The sequence below is a fragment of the Cupressus sempervirens genome, chromosome 10, assembly GCF_028749045.1.
Source record: "Cupressus sempervirens isolate cs-2001-9-10 chromosome 10, ASM2874904v1, whole genome shotgun sequence".
NCBI classification, from domain to species: Eukaryota; Viridiplantae; Streptophyta; class Pinopsida; order Cupressales; family Cupressaceae; genus Cupressus; species Cupressus sempervirens.
In genome coordinates this window covers 408,172,324-408,194,752 of record NC_143127.1, presented here as the reverse complement: position 1 = coordinate 408,194,752, position 22,429 = coordinate 408,172,324, and the positions used below count along the sequence as shown (strand labels likewise).

The 22,429-nt window shown below is 35.4% G+C and overlaps 1 pseudogene across 1 annotated transcript; it reads right to left on the bottom strand.

Moving 5' to 3' along the window:
• Nucleotides 1–14,640: 14,640 nt before the first annotated feature.
• LOC149534413 (cytochrome P450 94A2 pseudogene) lies at nucleotides 14,641–16,568 on the bottom strand (annotated as a pseudogene). Its single transcript, XR_016357345.1, has one exon. The product of XR_016357345.1 is annotated as a cytochrome P450 94A2 pseudogene (transcript).
• Between the last annotated feature and the right edge of the window lie 5,861 nt (nucleotides 16,569–22,429).

Below are 22,429 nucleotides of genomic sequence, written 5' to 3'. Positions count from 1 at the left end.
CCCAACAAATATTAAATACATGATTTATCCAAAATCTTCTAGAATTTCCACCTACACACCTCGATTAATGGAATGACAACTATTTTTATTATTTTCTATTTACGCCACCCATGCACCTTGAAAATAGAAATTCCTCTTTTCTCCTTTTTCCCTTATTTTATTTTTAAATTATTTTTCCTTCTATTTTCGTCACTTTCTCTCTCCTCTAGATTTTTTTTTAATTTTAATTTTAATTTTTATTTTTTAATTTTAAATTTTACATTCAACATGTCTCCCCTTTATTTTGGATGCAAGATGCTCCTGCATCAATGGCATAGTAACCTTGGGACATAATCATATCACATCTTATGAGGATTTCACTGAGAAGCTCATAGAGAGATTTGATACCAGGGATCCTGAATTATAGTTTAAGGAGTTGGCACAACTCAAGAAGTGGGGATTAGTTTAGAGGTTAGCTGTGTTGGTCACTGATATTTCAGAGAGGAGCTTAGTAGTGTTTTTTATGGATAGAATCTCAGAACCCTTACGAGGTTGGGTCAAGGGGCACAACCCAACTATGTTGCAGGAGGCCACTAAGAAGGTTTGTGAATTATGTTTTGATTACAGAGAGCCTTGGGATTTATCTCATAAGAGTCCTCTCAAGGCTAAGGCAAATCAAATGGAATATTTCTTAGCAGAAGAGTCACAGTCAGAGAGGGAGGATCAACACTCTAATTCAGATGAGGATAGCACTACAAAAGAGAGCAACATTCCTGAGGATGAGAAGTCATTAGCACAATTAACATGGGCTCAAAAGGCAATCACATTTAAGGTTAGAGGTACTATCCAAGGGTAGAAAGTGATCTCACTCATTAAAACTGGGGCTACACATAATTTTATAAATGCACAATTGGTAGCCAAGAGAGGTCTACAAACTGAGGAGCATGACAAATTTAGAGTTATGATAGCTAATGGTAACAAACTATTATGCACTCAAAAGATATCTAATCTTTACATCAGGTTTGGAGATGGCTATGGGTTGGAAGATGAGTTCTATGTGGTAGACATGGGAGACTATGATGTCATCCTCAGCATGGTATGGATGGACTCGCTAGAAGAGTTCACACTTAACCTAGAAAAATTAGAGATGAAGTTTCAGCATGAGGGAAGGACTGTTGTACTTAGAGGACTTTCAGATGGGAGTTGCAGAGTAGTTTCCCTTAGGAGAATGTAGAGACTTTTTTGGCATAATAACATAGAGTGGGCAGCAGAATGTTTCACTATGCCAACTTCACAAAAGCCACAGGTCAAGAGTCATCCACTAGATATCTAGGAGATACTTGATAGGCACACTAAGGTATTTGGTGAGATTCTGCATGGGGTTCCTCCTGACAGGGGGATAGAGCATGTTATTGAGCTTGAGGAGGGAGCCAAAGTAGTCATGATTACTCCCTATTGTCATCCTAAGAAACATAAGGATGAGATAGAGAAGGAAATTAAGGAGTTGTTGGAAATAGGGCATATCATGCCTAGTAAGATCCCCTTTGCTTCAGCAGTAGTGTTGGTAAAGAAGAAGGACAGGATGATGCACATGTGCATCAATTATAGGGCATTAAACAAGAAGACCATTAAGAACAGATATCCCATCCCATGAATAGATGAGCTAATTGATGAGTTACATGGTGCATGCTTTTTTACAAATATTGATCTATGGTTAGGGTCTCATCAGATCAGGATGAGGGAGGAGGATATTGAGAAGACAACTTTTCGGTGTCACTATGGCCACTTTGAGTTTTTGGTTATGCCATTTGGGCTAACCAATGCCCCTGCTAGATTCTAGAGTTGCATGAATCAGGTATTTAGGGAGTAGCTTAGGAGATTCACCTTGATTTTATTTGATGACATTTTAGTCTTTAGTAAGACTTGAGAGGAGCATTTACAACATCTTGAGATGGTGTTGTCCACTTTGGAGAAAGAGTCACTATATGCCAAGGAATTTAATTGTGAGTTTGGGATGACTAAGCTACTATACCTTGGGCATATCATCAGCGCAAATGGATTTTGGGTAGATCCTGAAAATATTAGGGCTATTGTTGATTGGCCTACTCCTACAAATCTTACACAGCTTAAGGGATTCCTTGGTCTCTATGCATTTTACAGGAGATTTGCTAAAAGATTTCCATAGATCACTGCACCCTTGACAGACCTTACCAAGAAAGGGGCCTTCACATGGAAAAAGGTAGCTCAGAGAAGCTTTGTTCATTTCAAGAAGGTGATATCATCATGTCTAGTACTAGCTCTACTAGATTTCAAAAATCCATTTGAGCTTCATTGTGATGCGTTAGGAGATGGGATTGGGGCAATCTTGATGCAGGAGAAGCATCCTATTGTTTTTGAGAGTAGGAAGTTCCATGGAATGGAGAGGAGCTATTCCATCTATGATTGGGAGATGTTGGCTATAATGCATGCATTGGCTAAGTTTTGGTCCTACCTAGTTGGGGGAAAGTTTGTTATCAAAAGCAATCACAAAAACATCAAATACTTCATGAGCCAACGTGATTTGAATGATAGACAATAGAAGTTGATTACGAAGTTATAGGCCCATGAATTTGACATTGAGTTTGTCAAGGGTAAGAAGAATGTGGTAGTAGATGCTTTATCTAGGAGACCTCATATTTGTGCTCTAGCTGTGATTATAGGAGATTGGAGAAATAAGATCATATAAGAGTATGTGAGGGACACTTGGGCTTCTAGAGTAATTATAGGCACCATACATGATGATCATTACATGGTGATGGATAGATTGATAAATTTTCAGGGGAGGATATATTTGATTCCTTCATCACACTTTAGGGAGGTAATACTGAAGGCATTTCATGATGCACCTACAATTGGACATCTAGGGGTCTTTAAGACCTATAGGTAGATCCGTGAGTGGTTTACATGGAAAGGGCTCAAGGATGATGTTCAAAAGCATGTCAGGGAGTGTGTAATTTTCCAATAGAATAAGGGAGAGCACACATATCCTGTAGGGTTGTTACAACCTTTGCCCATTCCAGATAGGAAATGGGAAAGTATTTCTATGGACTTCATCACCAGGTTACCATGAGTACAGGGAAAGATTGTATCTATGTGATAGTTTATTGGCTGATGAAGTTTTCACTTCTTTGCTATTCCATCCACTTACACAGCAACACAGGTGGCCGATCTTTTCTTCAGAGAGATATTCAGGTTACATGGGCTACCTAGTTTCATTATTAGTGATTGGGATAGTAAATTCATGAGTACTTTTTGGCAAAAATCATTTCGGTTGTGTGGTATAGATCTTACACCTAGCACTAGTTATCATCCACAGACAAATGGGTAGACAGAGATTGTGAATAAATGGGTGGAAGGATATCTAAGGAACTATGTGACTACACAATAGAGGGCTTGGGTCAAATGGCTACATATGGGAGAGTATTGTTATAACACCACTTATCATATGTACATCAAGATGACTCCATTCATGGCACTGTATAGTTATGAAGCACCTAGTTTCATGGATCTAGTTTTGGGGGATAGTAGAGTGCCCAAAGTAAAACACTTCTTGCAAGATAGTCAAGATATTTTGAGGGTGCTCAAGGAGAATATACTGCAAGTCCAAAATCAACAAAAATTGTATGCAGACCAACATCGCATAGAGTGTGATTTTGAGGTTGGGGATATGGTTTACCTGTGGCTACAACCATAGAAACAATCATCACTCAAGAAAAGCAAAGCAGAGAAGTTGAAGCCTAGGTTTTATGGTCCCTACAGAGTGATTCACAAGGTGGGTGAGGTTGCTTACAAGATTGAGTTTCTAGAGGGTAATCAGGTACATAATGTGTTTCATGTGTAAAGGCTTAAGAAAACCATCGATTAGAGAGTTGTGCCTTCAACAGAATTACCGCCATTAGATGAGGAGGGAAAGCTTGTATTAATTCCTGAGGCTATTTTGGATACTAGGGAAAGGACTTTGTGAAGAAAGTTGATTAAAGAATATTTAGTCAAATGGAGATATCTGCCAGAGGAAGATGCTACTTGGGAAAGTGAGTAGGTGCTACAGCAAATAGGACTAAGATTGCTTGAGGACAAGCAATTTCAAGGAGGGTGAACTGTAATGACCCCATTGTTTAGCCTTCACATTCTCCAAAGTCTAAGTGGAGCATACGAGGAAATTAAATTAATTTCTTATAAAGTCATTAAATAAATTAAAATTAAAAATTAAAAGGTGACTTTATATTTAATTAATTTAATTAATTATTGTATTACAAGGGAGAAGCTTCTAGAATGTGTATTAATTATTGGAAAGGTGGAAGCCTTTAGTAATTTAATTTTCTAGAAGCACAATTAATTATTGTATTGCAAGGGAGGAGTTTCTAGAGAGTGCATTAATTATTAGAAGGGGGACACTTCTAGCACTTGTAATTAATTAATGTCTTAGTTCCTTCTAGAAGGGTGAAGGAAAAGGATAAATAAGGGTGAGAGTCTCATTGTTGAGCATGGCATTTTTGTGAATGACATTTGATAAGAACTTGGATGTGTGAGTCACATATCTTTTCTTGGCATTAGAGGACGTTCACCCTCTCTTGTAACATTCTAGACATCATTCCCTTGGTGTTTGGCCTTTGGAATACATTGCTTTGTACTTGATTTTATCATTTTGAGAACTAATATAATTTCAGCATCAGTTCAATCTTTAGTTGCATAAAAATCTATTTCAGCAGTTGATTCAGTTTTTGGACATTCTAGGGTGCCCATTATAGTGGTATCAAAGCTTGCTTGCAAAGTGTTTCATGAAGTTATAACTGATAGGTGCCCATTATAGTGGTATTAGAGCTATTTCTATGGTATCCATTACAGTGGTATCAGAGCTTTCTTGAAAAGTCTTTCACAAAGTTATAACTGGTGGGTGTCCATTACACCCTCAAGGGCAGATTTTTAGTAGTCCAGAAGATACAAAATATCACCCATTAGGATTAAAATCCCAGATGAAGGACTCATATTGATCTAGTCTGATATTCTAAGAATCAAGCCAAATTTGGATATCTAACAAGCTAAGAAGAATAGAAGTAAGGTCAACCCAATTTACATTATTCTAGTAATCAATAACAATATTATGAAAAACCCTTTTTCAAGAATTAAGGTCTTGATCATCAAATATTTGCATAAGTGGATAATCTCTGAGCCAGTAGTCTCCCAAACTTTAATACTCTTGTCATCACCCAAATTCCATCTAGAACTAATGCTAACCAAATATTTAGAATCTTTCACTAAATCTATATAAAAAAGACTATTTTAGGATACATAATGAAATCATCCAATGAGGGAGAACTACAAAAATATATCCTCTTTTGAATAAGGTTCTACTCCTTATCCTCACCATACACTCTCCAAACATGTTTAGCCAAATGAACCTTGTTAGAAGCTTGATTAGCCTAATGTCAAGACCATCTCTAGATTTAGGTTTATAAAGTTGGTCCTAAGAAATTCATGACATTGTCTTCCTTTCCTCTATCCAAGAGAAGATGAAATTTTTATGTATTCTTTCCATGACATTAACAAACTTGGTTGGGATATTGAAAATGCCTAAAGAAAATGTTGGAAAATTATGATGGAAACTTTTAAGAAGAGTAACTTTACAAGCTTGAGTTAACAAATTTCCCTTCTGACCAACCAACTTATTGTTAAATGTTTCCATTGAACTATTCTAGAAAGAGTTTGAGGGCTTGAGACATAGGAACAGATCCAGATAGGAGCAAGGTAGAGTAACAATAGAACACCCCATAATTCTAGATATCTTATGTTGTCTACCCTTAAGAGTATAATAAAATAGATAGAACTTTTTCCCCAATAATTTTGGCTAGTTGCACTATTATAGTTGCTTAAAGTAGACTTGATAATTCTAACCTCCCTAACATATAAGGTCTCCTCCATTAGAATAGTGAATCGTGTGAAAGACTAAGGATGTAAAGAGGGTCTTAGCCTATGAATGGCTTCTTCAAAACCAATATAGTATAAATATCTACTAATATATTTAGCTATAGTATAAAGAATAATAAGAGATATGGGGCACCCTTGTCGCAAGCCATGAGAATATTTGATAAACTTAGAGGAAGATCCATTAACTAAGACAAGAGTAGTAGGGGTGGAGATAAACTAGTTTATCAACTAAATTATCATATTCCCAAAACCAAAAACCTCAAGAACCTTCAACAAGAATTCTCTATCCATTCTATTATAGGCCTTGGAGAGATCCACTTTCATAAGAATATCCTACTTGTGAGATATGACCAAGGAATAAATATTTTCATGAACCATAATGATATAGTCCAAAATTTGTCTTCCAGGAATGAAGCCATTTTGTTGGATAGAAATAAGACCAAATAGTAACTTTAAGATCTAAATGATGAGGACTATAGAGGAAATTTTGTAAGGAGGGTTATAAAGGATTATAGGTATAAACATGTTAACAATATTTTCCCAAACTTTCTTAGGGACTAGAACAAGAAAAGTCACATTTATTTCTTTTTGTAGATTTCTTGATCTATAAAATTCCTTGACAATATTAGAAACATCATTTCCAATGATAAGCCTCATTTTTTTGGAAAATTAACATTGGAAAATCATCAAGAGACAACACTTTATCCCCTTCAAACAATATAATATCATCATGGATTTCAAAGGAAGAATGAATCACTTCTAGGAGATAGTTTTGATCTTTTGTAATGAACTTTGGGATAAAAGAAACCAACATCTCATCATCAGCTAGACTAAGCTAGTTATCAACAGAGAGAAGAGAGGAAAAATATCTCACCATTTTTCTAGAGATGTCTTCATCCTTTCTTAATTTATTGTTGTTAGTGTTGAGACATGAAATCTGGTTAGCAACCCTATGTTTAAGGGTAGTCAAATGAAAATATTTAGTATTCTTGTTACTTTCATTCAACTAGATAGATCTAGATCTTTATCTCCAATACATTTCCTCCTTCATAATAAGATCATGCTAATTGATTAGAATCCCATTATCCTTATCCAATAGTTGGCTAGAACAACCATCTTGTTGAATTTTATCTTGAATCTTTCTTTTTTTTAATTCTAGTTGAATACTGGATTTAGAATTGAATTGATTCCCAAAAGATTTTCTATTCCATTTCCTGACACAATCTTTTACATTGTTAAATTTTTAAACCACTCTCAACATAGAACTACCATCTACCTTAATATTCTGGACCAAGATCTAATAAGGCTTGTTGATTGATGAAATCCATGAGGCTAAACTCACCATCCTACTAGTTTTGAATTTTACCAAATTCATCCCCATCATTCAAAGGAGTGTTTAAGTCTCTCATGGTGAGATAACTAAAATCCTAAAAGTCTTCCCTAGCTGTAGCCAAATTCTTCCAAAAGTTCTTCCTTTGTTTCTTTTTATTTAGAGCATAAATATTGGAGATGACCTAGGTAAAATTATCAGTAATATTATGAAGCATTACAACAAATATATTTTTATCAATGGATCAGGGGGTGACCAAATTTTTTCATCTAATTCCAAAACAAAATAGTTCCACTAGAGGCACCTTCAAAACTACTACCTAATATACCACAATTTTTAAATACTTTAATCCTTTGAATTATATCTCTATCCATCTTTATTTCTTATATCATCATGTGGGTTACACTTTTTTGGAGGAAGAAAATTCTCCAAAAATTGAAATGCCAAAATTTGTGCTTATGGAGTTTTGATAGAAAATCCCTAGGGACTTTCGATACAAAGTCTATTTGGTTTAAATCATATGAATTTTTTGAAATAGTTTAGATAGAAAGTACTTTCTATAGAAAGTCCCAAACATATTTTCCAAAGGCTAAATAATTTCTAGAGAAATATTTACTTCAGGACTCAATTAGAGGGCATAAATGAATAAATTAATACTTGACCATTTGCAAGGAAAAAGTACTCAAAACAAGATTTCTAATGATTATAGATTTGATATATTTTTATTTCATTATGTACATATTTTTTGGCATGAAGCAAACCTAGGTTTACTACCCAAAACAAATCTTTGTATTGGACGCTCATAGAAAAATAGTAAAAAAGAGAATAAAAAGCATGAAAATAACCAAAAGCTCTATATTTGAGTCTTATTTCTATTAGAAGAATAAATGTAAAAATCAAACAAATACAAAATAAGTTACATGCATAAAAAACAACATACATCAAAATTAGAGTTAAGTCAACTTTAAACATTAATCAAATATGCAATACTAAGGATAATGACATCAAAGCACCTTCATGAGATTAGCGTGGATGTTAGAAAACTAAATTTGAAAGAATCACATTGATATCTATTATAGAATTGTTTTTTATAGATGTCAAAGATATAGTCACTCTTCAAAAATCATGTTTTTGACAACATACCAATTTTTGTGGGAGAAAAAATAATTGAATAAAATCAATTCAAAAAATAAATAAATTTATATTTAGGATCTACACAAAAAATTCTACAAGAATTTAATTTACTTCATCTTCAAAATTTGTAACCGTTAAAAGATAATTTCCATCCAAAGTGAATTTATTTTTAAATATTCACAATTCATTGTCCATTTAGGCAAAAAAGTGTAATCCGCTATTCATAGCTGGTGGTCTTCCTCTGCATAGGGTGATGAGTTGACAAATTCAACATCATCAAGATTAATAGAAATATTGAGATCCCCTCCCCCAAAGAAATACTTTATTTAGCTTCATTAAAGGAGTACTCAATCAAATCAACACTCCTAGAGTCTAAGGTATCTTTCACTTTTACTGACAATTTGGGGGGTTTCAAGAACTTTTTTATATATCCTTAATTTCTCCTTCTTCCTAGGTTTCAAACTCATCAAAATCTTTGATATTTCCCACTTCTTGGTTAGCAAGCCCACCATTATTGATAAATTCCTCTTCCTGGTTTGTACTCTCACTATTAAGGCTAAGAGATTCCAAGACCCCTAAACCCTTCTCCCCAAAAATAGAGGATTTTTGGTGTGAATAAGTAATGGGTTTCTTGTTGATGTCCTCCTCCATACTATTATTGACATTGGGGTTCTCATTGCCATTATATTTTCCTTCCACTAACCCTTCCCAAAGATTTTCTACATTAGCATCTTGAGTACTAGGGTTAGGAAAAGTATATGATGTCTTACTACCATTAGCGGGTATAGGAATCTTATCATCATTTTATTTTGGTAGAGCTTCATTTGGCTCTTCTATTTCAAGACTGTCTTCTTCTTTAGCTTCCTTCTAGCTTCATCTAACTTTTTAGCCTCCTTCTTCGACTTCTTTGGACATTTATTTGTCTAGTGCCCTAGTTTCATGCAATAAAAACATGCAAAGGGATGCTCCTCAAACTCCACATCCCGAGACCATTTTTCAAGTTTGGAAATAATATCTATTTTTTCTAGTAAATTTGATAGTTAGTGAACATTGACACAAACATGAGCATAAATGAGCCTTGACTTAGAGGCAATCATACCTGGTCAATGGATAAAAATTCCCCAAAAGAAGAGGCTAAGTCTTTAGGCACATCTTCATTCTATAATTCTAGAGGAAGATGAGGGAAATAAGCCCAAACTAGGGTCATGTGAAAGAAAGTATCATAGAAGTCAATCTTAGCTCCCCATTTTTAAAATGCTAGATAGTTCCTGCTAAACATTAGAGATATCCACATAATACATATTCAAGATCCTCCTTATTAGAGAAAATGAAAGACAAAAGACACAAGGAAGAGAATCAATGTCAACTTGACATTTTAGCTTCTATTTCCCTTTGACAATTAAACAAAAAATCTCAATGTCGGGTTGTGTTCACAAAAAATTTCCAATCGGGGTAAGATCCATAGAAGAAATCGAGTGATCAACCAAAGAGTTAGGGACAAATATTTCAAATTCAAATTTATGCCAGTATGTTTTATAGGTAATAGGAGGAAAGGAGGATTTACCATTAGGTTTAATCCCAAAGTGGGAAGACCATTTCAACCGAGGAACCGAAGCCTCTCCCAAATTGTTTCCTTCAAGACCAATGCGTGATTCTCCCGGAAGGCCCCTCTGGTTCAACAGGAAAACCTATAGTGCCTACCCCTAGTGAAATTTTCTTTAAATTTCATTGCCAAACTCTTTTAGGACAACTTTATGTTTATGTTTGATGATCAATGACATTTGGTTTCTAGATTGTTGGATAATGTTTCATATTTAGTTTATATATATATATATATATATAGAGAGAGAGAGAGAGAGAGAGAGAGAGAGAGAGAGAGAGAGAGAGAGAGAGAGAGAGAGAGAGATTTTTCAATTATCTCATGATTGTTCAATGATGATATATATATTCATGTAGTGACTTTCAGTTATTTAATGATGTTAGTTAGATGAATGATTTATATGCATTTTCTATGGATACTTACCCCATACTTGCATGTGTATGGTGTATTTGTATGTTTTCTTCATGTTTAACATTTCTGATGTGGTTAAGGAAGGGAGTCATTGTCACCTGCTAGTCGGGATCCACATGATGCACCACTTCTTGCCATTTCTTATTTAGTTTAGAATATATGCATTTGTACATGCATGGATTTTATGAAGATTGCAAGTACCAGTTATCTAATTTCTTGAATTGCCAGGATGAGCTTACCCTATCACAATATCTCAATGGTAAGAGAGGGGAGATAAATTGTTGAGTCCATGTCTTGACTTTAAATCAATTGTCCTAGAAATTAAGATAAGTATGTGAGATAATTACCCTTCTGAATTCATCATATGACATATATTCTTGATTCTAACCCTTGAGTTTGATCTTGCATGTTGTATTTTATGATGGGTTTTCATATTTCGTCTTGTGGGTCTATGGTGATAGTTTTGTTAATTAAATCAAATTAAAAGAATATTTAATGATTTAATTTAATGGAAAAGTATTAAGATAATATTAATATTTAATTATATTTAATTAATTGAGAAATTAGCCAATAGTGGCATGTTGTGATGGTTAAGTTGTTGTGTTGTTATCATTTCCATCAAGGTTCAAATCTAATGGGGATGAGGTCCCTCATTTGTGGCCTCACTGGTTCATAGCTCTAGGTCAAAGCATTTACCCCTCTTGAAAAAAAAAAATTAATTGAGAAATTAATTAAATAAAAGAATTAAATTTAAAGAGAAAATTATAGTTCTAATTTGAGAGTGTAATAATATTAATTTAATTTAATAATAATATATTTGGGAGATCATTTTTAAATAAATGCTAAATATTATTATTACTTAAGTTAATAAATATTTTTATCCAAAAATGCTTCAAAAATTAATTAAAGAGAGAAAGATAAATTAATTTAATAAAGATATTTTAAATTGTTAAAAGTGTGCATGAATATTCAAAAAGTAATAAAATATAAAAAAGAATTGTGATCAATGAGTTCCCTCACATGATTGCACAATCAACGCCCCAAATTTAGGGGAGAACTCTTTATCAGAGATTGGGAGTTCATTTCGTAGGGATTGGAATTTTGGAGAAGAGATTTCAAGGAAGGATGTTTTTAGAGGAAATGTATTTTCTCGCATTCTTTGTGTGATTGTGTTTTTGCAGGTTAGCATTAAATTCAGGTAGAATCTAGTGTTTAATTTCACAATATTTTCAATTTTCCAATCATTTGTATGCTTCGTGTCTAGATAGATCCATTTTTGGATAATTGTTGATTTGTTTGTTTTCTTAAATGAAACCCTGTAGTGAATTTGAGTTTGATTTCATTTCAATGTTATTTCTGTTTTAGGAATTTTTTTTTGGAAAACCCTCGTGCTTGTAAATTTTTAATCAGTTGGATTTTTGTTTAAAATTGAAATTTAGAATGAAAATTCAATTGGTTTATCTGGGTTTTAAACAGGTGAATTTGGCAGTGTGGATGCTCCTTAGTCGTTGGCTCTTAGCCAAAGAGGTTTTAGGCATGCATGGGCCCGTATCAGGTACCTAAAACTCGTTTGTGGATGACCTCCATTAAAAATAAATAAAAATTAAATTTAAAAAAAATAAAATTAGGGAGGGAGGCGAGTCCCACACCCCACCTGCCTTCCTAGTGGCAGTACTAGCCATGGCTCACAGTAGCTACTATGGTAGCAACAACAGTACTTTGTACTACTATGACAACAACCTTTAAGGGTCAGCCAACAGGTCTTAAAATGCTAGTTTTTTTTTTTTATGTTTTTAAATTTTATTTTAAAAAAAAATCATTTTATTAAATTAAAATTTTATTAATCATTTTAATAATAGTTTTTATTAATTATTAAATTTTAATAATTAATAATTACTATTACAATTTAGTATTTATTAATTAATTTAATTAATTTAGTTTAATTAATTTTTAATTCATAATAAATATTATTTAATAAAATTTAAATTTATTTATTTTATTAGTATTAGTTAATGATTTCATTTTTTAATAAAATTGTAATTATTTTATTAGATAATCATAATTATTATTTTAATAATTTAATAAATAATTATTTTAAAATTATTTTATGATATTTAATTGTGACCTCTGTGTTTTCATAAGTTGATGGTAAATGTGCAATTTGTTCAAATTGGGAAATGGGTTAAGTCATAAGGGGAAAATTTATAAACTTTAGAAAAGTTGAAAACTTGCATCAAAATGAAAACTTGAACCTTACTATAAACTCAAACTATGTATTTTTCTAAATCAAATAGAACTACAAAACTACATTGTTTGTTGTATGTTTACTTCTATGTTGGGTTTCGGGTTGACTTAGTACTTTGACCAAATTAGGATGTTTATCAGAGGCTTGGGAGTTTTGTTTTTGTGATGTCATGATGATGTTTTTATCTCAATCTTTTATACTTAACTATGGTAATGTATCTTGTATGCTCTATGAAGAGTTTTGATCTATTGATTGTTATTGCTTTCTAGTGTTCTTGTGTGAAGCTGAGGTGAATGGTGTGACCTATCTAATTTAACCTTTGAGTCTTTGATCAGTTATTTTTTGATACTTTCCAGTTGCTTGTAAAGGAATGAGGTGCTATTGTGAATTGTCTTTTGACGCTTTCCAATCACTTGTAAAGGGTCGAGGTGAAAACTATGATTATTTGATTTGTACTTTTATGAGCCTAGGTTAGGTAATCTGTATGTTATGTTGGGAAATGACTTGCAATGGAGGCCGAGGCCCTAAAGAGGCTGACATGTAACCCATTGTAGGTTGTTTTAATAAGTGAAAACATTACACTGAATAAGAGTAAAATGAACTAATAAGAGTCTTTTTCTTTTCTTACCTATGCCTCGAGTGCTAGTATAGACTAGGATAGGAGTAGAGAGGATGCTTGGTTGTGACCATGCATCATTAGTATGCCTTGTCAGTACGAAAGGATAGTAGTGTTGCATAGAGTCACTAGGGGGCTAGAGGATTAAAAGACTAGTTGGGTAACCTTAGAGTTGGCCTGTGAGATGACACTTGCCCACTAGCATTATAGATTCCCTACGTGTCTTTGTTTGCCTCTGGTTTATATGTCATTTTATCTTGGTACCTTAAACTTAGATTTCTTTTAGGTTTTCCTCAACTTAGTTGTTGGATTTGACTTTTGAGTTTGTTATCTTGTTTGGGACTTGAGACTATCTCCTTAGTGCGATGGGAGTGGACCTTTTTGGGTTATCACGAGGTTGGGTGGTAGTGCTTTTTACTTTTATCATTGAGATCATCAGTTCGATACTGTGGCTGGAGTTCCTTGTTCTGCATTTTCTTTCATTCTATCTTTGTGTACTATGATGGATGGTTATATGTATTGTATTTGTATATTAATTTCATGGATCTTAAAGAGATGATGTAATCTATTTTATGGTGTATATTCTTTAAGCCTTTCATACTCTGTGACATGTACAGTGGATGATTGTGCATTCTGATTATTGCCAAGTGGCATTTGGGACAAATGTATATTATTTAAATGTATTTGAACTTGTTGTTAATCTTTAATGTGGATGTGTTATGTATTGGATTTAGTATTATTTAAATTTAAATGTGATTCAACGTCTTGGGATCCTTAAGGAATGTAATCTGTTTATGTGTTGCTTATATATGATTGTATGTTATTGCTTCTGTTGTTATATGTTATCTTAAAAAAAAATGTTTGGCAAACTTAGTAAAACTTTAAGTTAGTTCTTTTAGATCCCTTGTCGGGGCGTTACAAAACCTCCATTCCACGTTTCCCCATTCAAATTTTTTCTATCAATGGCATCCAATCCCAATGAGTTGCCCTTATTATCAACAACACCTTGACCCCCATTGACCTCCTCCCCCCACCCCTCCTACCCCACATTTCCAGCAACCCTTTGACCTTACCTCCAACATTCCCCTACAAACCACTCGTGCAAGATGCTTGACCACCATTGTTAGAGTTCCTACCCAACACACAATTCAAATTTGCCACAAAAAAAGTGGCATATAAATAGATAATATATTACATATATGGCAAAAGTGAATTTTGTAAATGTCATTATATATAGACTAAATACCAAAACAATGAATGCTTCACTTTAAAATCTTGAGATAACAAGATTTATAATTAAGAAAAGGTATTGAAATCATTAAAATACATATAAATTTTGATCAAACCTATACCATTTCGCCTTTCGGAAAGGAAAAAAAAATTCATTAAATGGAGAGCGCGCCTAAACATTAAACACATCCAAGGCGGCTTAAGACAAAGGTAAAGGGCAAAGCTAAGAACGTAGGCCATCCAGTCTTTCAAACAGAAACCTAAACCACAATTTCGAACACAATCACATATTTGTGCCTCAGTACAGAGCCACAACAGAAAACAATGTCATCTGTAGAAAATTAATGGCGTCTTTTTGATAGAGTAACCGGCAGTCCTCCCTTCATGCGCATTGTGAAGTCAAGCGTATACCTCGCATGAAATCCCTCTTCCACCTTCACATTAAAACTATGGACAACAGAAGCCACGATTGATTTCATCTGAATAAACGCCATCTCTTTTCCCAGACATATCCTCGGCCCCGCGTTGAATGCCGCAAACTTGTATGCACTCTCTCCCACAAACTCGCCGTTTTTCAACCATCTCTCGGGCTTAAACTCCTCGCAGTCCTCGCCCCAAATGCTTTTCATCCTGCCCATCGCGTACACGCTGTAATCAACAGTCCACCCTTTGCCTTCATATCGACCGCCTGGTAAAACATCGTCTTGGAGGGCTGCTTTGGAATTCATCGGCACGGGAGGATACAAGCGCAGAGACTCACACACAGCTGCATGAAGATATTGCATTTCTCTCAATTCTTCGTAGCTAAAAACAACCCACTTCCCGGAATCCTCAACCTTGCTTCTTTTTGCTAAGATCTCTGTAATCTCAGAGCGAATGCCCTGTTCCACTGTGGGATGAGAGGAGAGCACCCAGAAGAACCAAGTCAGAGAAGTGGAAGAGGTATCTCTGCCTGCCAGCATGAAATTAACAATCATATCTCGCAGAAACAGATCGGATTTGTCAGTCAGCACATCTAATTTCTCCTCAATCTGGGTTGATTCGCCATTATCATTATCAGTGCCAAAAGTTGCCATGAATCTGGAAAGAAGGTCGTCTCTGGGCCGAGACCCACTTTTCTTACTTTGAATCTCCGTAATCTCCTTCCTTTTGGATCGAATAATACCCAGTGCAAATTCGTCCACCACGGCGATGGCTTCTCTCAAACGCCTTTCAGAGCCGATATTGAGCATCTTTTTGATTCGCCAGGCAAAGGGCACGCTGTAAAAGATCCTCCCGAAGCTTAGTTCCGTGGCATCATCAAAAGCTCGGGCGAACGGCAGCTGAGAAAGAGAGGGATGAAGATACGCAGGATCAGTACCGAAGGAAACTCTGCAGATGTTATCAAAGGCAAATCTCTGCAGAACATCCTGCAAATTTACAGAGACTCCATTGTTGCAGACATTGGAAAGGACGGGCATCAGGCGATCTGTGATCTCGGACTGCACAGTCTCGACCACGAAATTTCTGAGGGATTTAGTGTTGAATTCGTAGCTGGCGGCCTTCCTCTGCATCTTCCACTGCTCTCCGTCGGCATTGAAGATTCCGCCGCCCAAGAAATCTCGCAGAAGAAACTTTAAGCGGGGTGTTTTTTCATAGTTTTCGAATCGTGTCTTGAGAACGTGCTCCATAATTGAAGGGTCGGCAGTGAGATGGCCAGTGTTCCTAATGGGGCGGTACAAATGGACCGTAGCGGAGGGAGCAGCGAGGAGTACGTCTACAGCCCAGTCGTGAAACCTGTGCCGATTTTTTATCAAGGTGGGGAGAAAACCAAGTACGGGATAAAGAGTCAGCGCATGCCCATCTGAATCAGATTTCTTCCGGAACAAGTGAAGTGTGAAGATGAAGACGAGAGGTACTAGTGCTGCAATAATACAAGGGAAGAGCATCTCGTATGAATTGCAGGGGAGGCTGTAGTGAACCATGTTCGCTGCTGGTTTGCACAGGTAAATGATTTCGTCGATTCTTATAGCTTGAGATGCGATGTTTTTGAGGGAATCCTCAATATTGTAACATTTTTGACTCAGAAATCCAAAGTTTCGCCGAAGCAAATGGGGAAAGGGGGTGCTTTGGCAGGATCCATCATTTTTTTCAAGCCAAGCGCATGCCCGTGGCTACATAGTCAAAGAAATGCATAGTCCAGGAAATGCACCGGATGTGACGTTTACTTTAATTTATTAATTAATTGAAAAATTAATTAATTAATTTCATACAACCGTAGTTTCTGTGACTTTTTTTTAACTTATTAATTAATTTAAAATTCTTTTAATTTTAAATTAATTAATAAGTTATATGCAAATATTCTACTAGATAGCCGTCGCCCAAGCGCATGAGTTGTCCACCTTTTTTTCCAAAACTTATTTTTACATTGACTTTTTTAGTCAGCATTGTTCATTTTCCATCTTTTTTTTCAAAACTTATTTTTATTTTTGACATTTTTTTTTCTAATAAGTCGGCGTTCATTTTCCACCTCTTTTTTCAAAACTTATTTTTACATTCTAATCTATTTTGTCTTCTTATTAGTTTTTTATATAGAAATGCGTAATATGTTGTATATAAATAACCATCTCATGACATGAGATAGTCTCTATGGAATGCATTCTGAACTATGTGGAAATGAAAAATTAAATTAAATTAAAATTTAAAAAAAAATTAAAAGTGTTTTATAATTTAAGATATGGACAATTTGTTTTTGTTAATTATCTAGATTAGGTGTATATACCTTTTACCCATTGCAGATTTTGAATTTTTGACATTTGTTCCAAAAGCATTTCTTCTTTATAATTAGGGATCAATCTTGAGAATTAAATGTTTCTAAATTTAGAAATTAAAGATAAATAATAGCTATAAATTGAAAAGTGTGAAATTTTGATTTTTTTATTTTAACCATAAAAATATATTAGCATTTATCTATATTTTAAAAATCCATGCAAAATATTTACAGGCATATCTTTATCGAAAGATGCATATTTCATTAATATAGATGACACATAATCTTTAAACATTAAATCTAAATCTAAAATCAAACATCACCAATTGTAAACAAGAGTTAAGAAATCACATTGTCATCTATAAATGGAGCAAAAATAAACTAGAAGCGTCTTCTTTGTGTTGCACCTCATGCCCTTATTTCTTCTCATTGTCTATGGAGTGAGGGTTACCGACGTGTTTCTTTGGTCTCAGTGACTATTATCACCATTGTGGTTCTGGTTGTTGCTTTAGGGGTGGCTCTTGTTGGGCTAATACAATTTTACGTTGTCAAGTTTTCATGGTGTGTTGCATTGGTCATGGGGGCTCATCTTTAGAGTGCCCCTAGTGATGCATATGACCTTGGCACCCCTAATGATGAAGGATGTTTGTGGTTAATTGTAATGCCCCACCAAGGGATCCAAAAAATTTAACCTAAAGTTTCACTAAGTTTGGTAACATTTTTTTTATTTTTTTTAAAAACATGAAAGTAAAACCATTCACAACATAGTAGCGAAAGCAATAACAACATTCAACTGAAACTAAACATACATAATAGGTTACATTCTTCATAGATCCCTTAACGTTGAATCACATCTAAATTAACTAATATTAATACCATCTAGTACTATAACCACATAAAATAACAATGAAAAGTCCAACGTTCTTAAGTTACATTTTCGATTGCTCGATCATCCACTGTACATGCCATAGGGTATGAAAGGCTTAAAAGAATATACATATGTGAACTAAAATACATCATCCTATTCTAATCCATGATGCAACAAAGTAAATGGAACCAAATACCATACTTGATACATCATCATAAAAGATATAAACATCCATCATAAAGGATAACCATCTATCACAAACATAATTAACTAAGTGCACGATTCCTCCCAACCGTAAATAGCATCATTAGACCATCGTGGGCCCTAGCCATCCCTCCGTGCTTAACATCTCGAGTCACCGAAGAGATCATCGGTATTAACATAGTAGGAATGTCACTCCTAAATCATACTACATCATATTCAGAAAAGAATCTAACATGCAAGATAAAGCATAAGATAACATCATCTAACATAAGCAAATCATTAGTGTAAGGATACATGTCCACCATCATAACCCATGAATAGAATGAAGATAGATGCCAACAAAGAATGCGTCAGCCATAGTGTCTTAGACGGATCTCATATGATAAGAGTGGAAAAGCACTACCACTCGACCGCATGGAACCTAAATGGTCCACTCCCACCGCGTTGAGAAGATAATCTCAAGTCCCAAATAGGCTATCAAATCACATCGTACAAACACTTTCTAAATCCAGGAATCTTAAAAGTATACTAATTCAAAGGTTCCAATCACAAATCGACATCTAATCCCAGAGGCACAACAAAGACATGTAGGAAACCTACTATGCAAGCAGGAAAGTGTCATCACACGGATCACACTAGAGTTACCCTGGTAGTCTCCCAATAGACCCGACCCCCTAGTGATCCTTGTGTGGTCACTAGTATCCTCTCATACTGACGAGGCATACTACAGAATGCAATGTAATAATCATCATGTATATATGAAATGTAGAGTCTAAATAATCACATCACATATCAACTGAATCCATAGCACAATATCTGATAGTCTCAAAACAATGCTACCAACCATCAACATAAAGCTAGCCTAACAAAGTTCGACAATGATAACAAAAATGCGAACTGGGGGCAGACACTACATCCACCCCCCCTAGAATTAGGCTTACTCCTAGAAGCCTACATAAATGATAATACTGAAAAATTCACTATGCGGGTCCCATTGAATCTTTCCCCCTGTAGGGAATATGATTCCACTGATGACACTACAACACACTTAGAGCAATATGATTTTGGTTTAATAGTAAACAAAAAACCATATTGATCTAACATTCATTCTTTTAACAACTACTAAAAAAAGATCCCCTAATACATTCTAAACAAGAGCAACATAATGCTCGCAAAGATAATCAAAGGCATACTACCTTAAAAAATAGATAAAAGATACATGTTTTGAAAATAGAATAAGTTTCAATTTTCAGTTTTGCCCATTTTTAGGTTTAAGTAGAATTTTCAGTTTTGAAAGCTAAGTGTTGCAGTGTGAAACATATGCAAATAATAGTTTTAGATTTTGTTTCAGTTCCCCTAGTTTTCAAGTTTGAAAGAGGTACACATAATAGTTCAAAGTCCTAGTTTGTTCCAAAATACCCAAAGCTCCCAATGTAGAAACTTGGGCTTTGATACCAAATGTAATGCCCCGCCAAGGGATCCAAAAAATTTAACCTAAAGTTTCACAAAGTTTGGTAACATTTTTTTTTTTTTTAAACATGAAAGTAAAACCATTCACAACATAGTAGTGAAAGAAATAACAACATTCAACTGAAATGATGAGCTGTCCATTTAGGTAAATGGGTATGATGCCTCGAATAGGGCAAATGAGTTGTCCATCCTGTTTGATTTACATGACATCATCAGCAAAGAGGAAAAGTTCTGGATACAAAGATTTAGAATCAATTGGCTCAAGGAAGGAGACCAGAACACAAAGTTCTTCCATTTATCCACTCTTAAGCATAGAGCAAATAACATGATTTCTGGCCTGAAGAAAGGACAGGGTGTGCTGACTAAGGAAGAAGATATTTCTCTAGAAGCTATTTCTTTTTTCTCCTCCCCGCTGTCTTGGGATCCTTCGCTCTCTAAAGTGGACCAGGACGACATTGTCTCTTGTATCCCTCAGATCCTCCAACCGCACCATAATAATCAGCTTCGGGCCATTCCTTCAGATTCTGAAGTTAGAGAAGCTCTTTTTTCTCTTCTGGCAGATAAATTGCCTGGACCTAATGGTTTTCCCACCTTCTTTTTCCAAATGTACTGGCCCGTCATTATGAAGGATGTTGTAAAGGCGGTTCAGGAGTTCTTTGGAGCCAGAAGTATTTTGAAGGAAATTAACTCTACATTCTTAGTTCTTATTTCCAAAGTGCCAGGAGCTGACACTTTGGATAAGTTCAAACCCATCAGTTTATGCAACTCTTTTTATAAGATCATCTTGAAGGTGCTCACTTTGAGGCTTCTTAAGCTTCTCCCCTTGATTATCTCTCAACAACAATCTGGTTTTGTCCTGGGAAGACATATTTTAGATTCGATTATTATGGTGCATGAAGTGATTCACTCTATGGAAGCTGAAAAAAGAGGAGGAATGTTACTCAAACTAGACATGTCCAAAGCTTACGATAGGGTGGATTGGTCTTTTTTGGATTTAGTGTTGCAGGCTTTTAGCTTTGACGTCAAAATGTGCAAGCTAATCTCCCAATTGGTGACCACCCCCTCTCTAGCAATTTTAGTGAATGGATCACCCTCTGATTTCTTCAAACCTACTAGAGACCTTCGTCAAGGGGATCCTCTATCACCTATACTCTTTATTATCCTGGTGGAATGCATTGGTAGACTCATGGAGAAGAAAAAGAAAGAAGGGAGGATCAAAGGTTTTAAACCTTCTTCCAAATGTACCCCCTTTACGCATCAGCAATTTGTTGATGACACTATTATGGGTGGAGAGGCCTCGATCAAGGAGGCAAAGGCTATGAAAGACACTATGGACACCTATTCTAGAGGGATGGAGCAGCGCATCAATTGGGAGAAAAACTCTATTTTCTTTATCAATACTCTAGAGGAAAGACAGAGGAGAATATCCAAAATCCTGGGCTGTCAGGTGGGGAAGCTTCCTTCTACCTACCTTGGTCTCCCCTTGGGAATGACCCCTTCTGAATCCTTCTAGAATGGCATCTTGGAAAGGTTCAATAAGAAGCTGGCTGGCTAGAAAGCAGCCATTCTTAGCCAAGCTGGAAAATGTCAACTAGTTAAATTCATCCTCCAAAACTTGCCAATATAAGCTCTAAGCCTTTTTACTATACCAGTGAAATATGCTGAGAGGATGGAGAAAATCCAAAGGGATTTTTTATGGACGGGAACTAAAAGGAATAAAAGGTACCCTCTTGTTGCTTGGGACAAAGTTTGCCTCCCTAAGAAGAAAGGAGGTCTGGGAATCAAGAAGCTCACTCACCTCAATAAGGCCCTCTTGGAAAAGAAAATCTGGAGTGTCTTTAGTAGCACAAGGGAATAGAGACACTATGGTAAACAAGTATATTAAAAGGGCCTCTATTCATTTCACCCTATTCAGTGAGGATATCCTAAGAGGCTCTGTTGTCTGGAATGGTTTCTTAAAAGTGAGGGACTTGGCTAACTCAAAAGCCTCTTGGAAGTTGGGTAATGGGGAGAAAATTCTATTCTAGTCTGACTGATGGCTTTCTTAGGGCCCCCTTATGAACATCCCTAGCTATGGATTATGAGCTAATGATTGCATCAACCTTTTTGGGCACAAAGTTAGCAATTATAGGACCAAACAGGGATGGAAGGACCTTTCCATTATCTTAGAGGACCTCAAACAAATCATGATCATGCTTAATTCCTTATCCTTTAGCAATAATAAGGATGAACTGGTTTGGAGGGATACTGCTAATGGGATATATTCAGTTGCCTCTGGGTACTCTGCATTATGGAGCTTAAATGAGTCTCCCCCTTGGTCGAGGGCTTGGTATCTTTGCCTCATGCCAAAAGTCAACATGTTTTTTTGGTTGGCTCTTCAAGACAAAACTCTCACCTAGGAAAATCTCATCAAAAGAGGTCACATCATGCCTAGCAGATGTGTTTTGTGTAAAGAAGAGTCAGAGACAGGTAACCATATGTTTGTTCACTGTTCTTACTCCAGGACAGTTTGGGGCTTCCTCACCAAGGACTTAGGCCATAGCTGGTGCTTTCCTTCTAACCTTTTAGACTTTTTTTTGTCAATGGCATGGCATGTTCAATGGGTCTGCCTTGCAGGAAATTAGCTCCT